Here is a 5,996-nt window from a genome sequence, read left to right as displayed (position 1 = left end):
AAAAAAAATGCTGGGCACGGTGGCTCACACCTGTAATCCCAGTACTTTGGGAAGCCAAGGCAGGTGGATCACCTGAGGTCAGGAGTTTGAGACCAGCCTTACCAACATGGTGAAACCCGTCTCTACTAAAAATACAAAAATTTGCCAGGAGTGGCGGCATGTACCTATAATGCCAGCTACTCAGGAAGCTAAGACAGGAGAAATGCTTGAACCCTGGAGGCATAGGTTGCAGTAAGCTGCGATCATGTCACTGCACTCCAACCTGAGCGACTAAGCGAGACTCTATCTCAAAAAATATATATTAAAAAATACAGTACACTAGTGTGTATCCCTTCATTGTTGATGGACATGTGGGTTGTGTTCATTTTTGTCAGTTACAAATGATGCTGTTGTGAATACTTTTGTATTTCTATTTGGTTACCATTAGTGTGTATTTATGTACACTATAAAGCAAGAGATAAAACCATAGGTTACAGAGTAACATACCTTCCGTTTTACGAGGTATTATTGGTTTCATCCCAGTGTTAACACACCAACCGACAGTCTTCCAAGGTCTGACAATTCCGAAACCTTCGCATTCTTGTTGATACTTAATTTTGTCCAAATTTTAATTTGAGTCTTTTGGTGGGTATGTGCCAATGATTGTGATATTAATTTACTGGGCATTTTCTTCTCTGTAACAGGCCCTGTCAAGCTATATGTGTGGTATGGCAGGGGTAGGAGCCCTAGAGGTAGCATGGACTCTGAAATCCTTCATCATCCTATGTAAAAAAGTTTGTGGGGCAGTAACTTTTTTTTTTTTGAGACAGAGTTTTGCTCTTGTTGCCCAGAATGAACAACAGTGGCATGACCTCATCTCACTGCAACATTTACCTCCCAGGTTCAAGTGATTCTCCTGTCTCAGCCTCCCAAGTAGCTGGGATTGCAGGCATGCACTACCACACCTGGCTAATTTTTTGTATTTAGTAAAGATGGGGTTTCACCATGTTCATCAGACTGTTCTTGAACTCCTTAGCTCAGGTGATCCACCCACGTCAGCCTCCCAAAGTGCTGGGATTACAGGCATGCACCACTGCGCCCTGATATTTCCTGTGTACAGTGGTGTAGCCAGAGTGCAAAGCCACTTCTTAATGATTATATCTAAATATTATCTCTTCTTGCTTCCATTTGAGATATGCTCATTGCTCCATACAACTAAATAATCTCAATTACTCTTGAGGGAGCATAAAATCCTCACTGTCTAATCATGGGTCCTTTCAAATTATTTGTTGGCTTGTGTTTAAAATACAAAAAAGAGAATGTAGATTTTGTTTTCTTCTTACTGCTTAACCTGAACAAAATGTCATATATACCTCCTGGCCTGTTGTCAAACCAAGAAGAGTCACTTGAATAATGAACAAGACAGGAGGGAAACAATATTGATAATTTATCATTACACTATCATCACACACATGGAACTCATCAGTGATGATTACGAAAAATTGGATCATTTGTGGAAAAGTGTAAAGAGAATATAGGAGACGTCTCAACTGAAGAGAAAATGCTACAGAAAATAATTACAAAAAAAAAAAAAAACAGTGTTAAGACGACGTGAACACAAATTCAGAGATTCAGGAGCACAAAAGGCTAAGTTAGTCAATGTACCTAACACAATTTATTAAATAAACCAGTTCATTCCCAACAGCAGCAAAAGTAGCTACATTTCCTAATGTAAGCTAATATAGACATTATGGAAAATAATATGAAGATTCATCAGAGAAACTAAAAACAGAATTACTGGATGTTCCAGCAGTCCCACCTGTGGGTGTATAGCTGAAGGAATTGAAATCAGCGTACAACATAACTGCACTCCCATATTCACTGCAGCATTCTTTGTAACAGCTAAGATATGGGAGCAACCTAAAGGAATTGAAATCAGCGTACAACATAACTGCACTGCCATATTCACTGTAGCATTCTTTGTAACAGCTAAGGTATGGGAGCAACCTAGGAGGCCAGCATTGGATGAATGGATAAAGAAAATGTGATACACACACACACACACACACACACACACACACAGATATATGAATACTATTCACTATTTTATTTATTTATTTTTTAATTTTATTTGGATACATAGTTTTGCTCTTGTTGCCCAGGCTGGAGTGCAATGGCACAATCTCAGCTCACCACAACCTCCATCTCCCTGGTTCAAGTGATTCTCTTTCCTCAGTCTCCTGAGTAGCTGGGATTACAGACATGCACCACCAAACCTGGCTAATTTTGTATTTTTAGTAGTGACGGAGTTTCTCCGTGTTGGTCACGCTGGTCTTGAACTCCTGACCTCAGGTGATCCGCCTGCCTCAGCCTCCCTAAGTGCTAGGATTACAGGTGTGAGCCACTGTGCCCAACCTTACTATATACCCTGTCTTTTTTTTTTTTTTCCCTTCGAGGTGGAGCTTCCCTCTTGTTGCTCAGGCTGCAATGTAATGGTGCCATCTCCGTCACCGCAACCTCTACCTCCCAGGTTCAAGTGATTTTCCTGCCTCAGCCTCCCAAGTAGCTGGAATTACAGGTGCCCGCCATCACATCCAACTAATTTTTGTATTTTTAGTAGAGAGGGGATTTCACAATATTGCCCATGCTGGTCTGGAACTTCTGAGCTGGAGTGATCCCCTTGTTTCAGCCTCTGAAAGTGCTGGGATTACAGGCATGAGCGCAGCACCCAGCCAAAAACACAGGGAGGTGTATTAATAGTCTGAAACATTGCAAAATACTGCTGAGAATACAGTTCACTAATATCATCATCATAGAGCACAAAATATATTCTGGTATTATTAAGAATATCACAGCTCTGAGTAACACATACACAGAGCACTCATTCTATTAGAAATTAAATTATACTAATATTATTGACAATTACTTTTCTAGCTGTCACTGTAAACTCAAAGACAAGAAATCAATTCATCATCAGAAAACATACAACAAGTACTTAGCCTTATTGCTGAGAAGCCTATAGTTGTCTTTTACTGAATGGCACCTCAGTTCTTGGGATGAAGTTTGAAACAGCAACTGGAAGGATAGCTTTAACTTGAAAATGGTTTTATTTTTAGAATTGTCATGTGATAAAAGCTATTCTCACATAGCCAAGCTGTTGGACAGAGACCAGGTTTTGTGAAAGTTTTTCATCAAGTGTTTTATGTTGACCTCACTGCAACCCCAAACAATGGCAAATGCTTCGTAAGCCCCTGTAAATGGTGATTCAGCTGATAGATTAATAAAATTCTCTTTCTTTAAGCAAGGTGTGGTGGCTCACACCTGTAATCCCAGCACTTTGGGAGGCCAAGGGAAGCGGATCATGAGGTCAGGAGGTCGAGACCATCCTGGCTAACACGGTGAAATAACGTCTCTACTGAAAATACTAAAAAATTAGCCAGGCATGGTGGCATGTACCTGTAATCCCAGATACTTTGGAGGCTGAGGCAGGAGAATTGCTTGAACCTGGGAGGCGGAGGTTGCAGTGAGCCAAGATTGCACAACTGCACTCCAGCCTGGGTGACACAGCGAGACTCCGTCTCCAAAAAATAAATAAAATAACAATAAAAAATAAAATAAAATTCTCATTTTTTAAAGTCCTAAGCCAGAAAATACATAACATTGTTAATAGGAATGAATGGACATGGATGGATTACCCAAAGATTCTACTATTCCAGGGTCATCTTCAAAGAGAAAATATCAATTTCTTTGTGTTTCTTGCTTACCCAGGTCAAGAGTTACCAATACCAAGACAGCCAACTGCACAGAGATTGGACCTACAGCAGCAGGATGTGGTATATAAGTCACAGATACTAGAGGAAATTGAGAGAGGGAGCAGAAAAGTGATTCATCTGTATCAGGTGTGGTCTGCAAGTTGTAAGATATAGAATGTAGCTGGTGGATAGAGTAACAGAATTAGAAAAATCTAATGTTCGTTCAAGTTTATTTTATGAACTAACCAAAAAGTCACACATGGATATTGACAGTAGGTGGAAAGATCAGAGCAGAAATAGCATTTTTGGCATGTAGTTATTGGGATTGAGTGAGAATTCATTTTAGCTTGAATTTTAAAATAGATTTAATTACTTTTATTTTAATTAATTATTGTAAAGCTTTCAATTTTAGAAAAGATTTTAATTTTTCTTGTGACAAAATGTACGTAACATAAAATTTGCCATTTTAACCATTTTTAAGTGCATAGTTCAATGTCACTAAATACAGTCACCTGATTGTACAACCATCACCGCCATGCACCATCTCTAGAGGTTTTTCCTTTTTAATTTCTGAAACTGAAACTCTGTACCCATTAAACAATATCCCATCATTACTCTCTCCTCCAAGTACCTGGGAACCATCATTCCACTTTTCCACTTTTGGTTTCTATGAATATGACACTCCAGATACCTCATACAAGTGGAGTCATGCAGTATTAGTTTTTTGTATCCAGTTTCTTCGACTTAGCATGATGTCAAGGTTCATCCATGTTGTAGCATGCGTCAGAATGTCCCTTTTTAAGACTAATTAATATCCCCCTGTATGTCTGTACCACATTTTGTTTATCTATTTCTCTGTCAATGACTGCTTCCACCTTTTGGCTATCATGGATAATGTTGCTATGCACATAACTTTGCAAATATTTGTGGAAGTCCCTGCTTTCAAGTCTTGTGGGTTTAAACCCAGAAGTTGACTTGCTGACTCATATGGTAATTCTAGGTTCCATTTTTATTTATTTATTTATTTTTGAGATGGAGTCTCTCTCTGTTGCCCAGGCTAGAGTGAAGTGGCATGATCTCGGCTCACTGTGACCTCCGCCTCCCAGGTTCAACTGATTCTGCTACCTCAGCCTCCTGAGTAGCTAGGATTACAGGCACATACCTCAACACCTGGCTAAGTTTTGTATTTTGCGTAAAGACAGGATTTCACTTTGTTGGTAAGGCTGGTCTCAAAATCCTGACCTTGTGATCTGCCCCCCTCAGCCTCCCAAAGTGCTGGGATTACAGGCATGAGCCACCGCACCCAGCCTAGGTTCCTTACTTTTAAAAAAATTTAGGAACCACTGTACTCTTTTCCACCATGACTATAGCAATGTAAGGACCACTAGCAATGCACAAGAGTTCCGACTGGCTACATCCTCACCAACACTTACTATTTCCTGGATTTTTGATGATTGCCATCTGAATGGGTATGAAGTGGTATCTTATTGTGGTGTTGATTTGCATTTCCTGAGTAATCAGTGATGTTGAGCATTTTTCACGTGTTTCGTGGCCATTTGTATATCTTCTTTGGGGAAATGTCTATGTAAGTCCTTTGCCTATTTTTTCATTGGGTTGTTTATTTATTGCTGAGCTATAGGAATGTTTTATATATTCTGGATATTGATCCATTATCAAAGATATCATTTGAAATATTTTTTTCCATTCTGCAGGTTGCCTTTGATTACACAAAAATTTTAAATTTTGATGACGTCCAATTTACTTTCAAGTAAACTGTTGTTTGTTTGCTTTTTGTTGTTGGCTTTACTTTCAAGTCTCCTGAGTAGCTGGCGCTGCACACATGAGTCTCCACACCAGCTTACATTTATCTTTAAACAAGGGTTTGACCCCGTTTTGAAATTTACTTGTGTTAAGGCATGTACCCTAAGTGATATGGCAGGCTCATTTTAGACCGTTGGACAATTTGATGTCTGGACCACCATTTGCCACTTGTGATCTGCTCTCCTATGAAACTCAAGTGTTGCCCATGCTTTTGGTGTCAGAAAACTTTTAGTTTATAATTTTAAGTATATCATGTCTCCTGCCTCATATGTACCACTGGACAATGTCCCTTTTATGGGCTGAACTTCTTTCAGAGGTAAATGTATTTTGAAGTGGAGAACAAAGATAATTGCAAAATTGGCCTGGAGAACTAAAGTAATTATGAAAGTTCCAGGTACAAAGGGAGAGGGTTCAATATGTCAGCAGTTCTTTTTTTTTTTTTTT

The sequence above is a fragment of the Colobus angolensis genome, unplaced genomic scaffold, assembly GCF_000951035.1.
Source record: "Colobus angolensis palliatus isolate OR3802 unplaced genomic scaffold, Cang.pa_1.0 Scaffold520, whole genome shotgun sequence".
In the NCBI taxonomy this organism is placed as follows: domain Eukaryota; kingdom Metazoa; phylum Chordata; class Mammalia; order Primates; family Cercopithecidae; genus Colobus; species Colobus angolensis.
The sequence above is the reverse complement of the archived record's forward strand: the minus strand, read 5'-3'. Positions refer to the sequence as shown.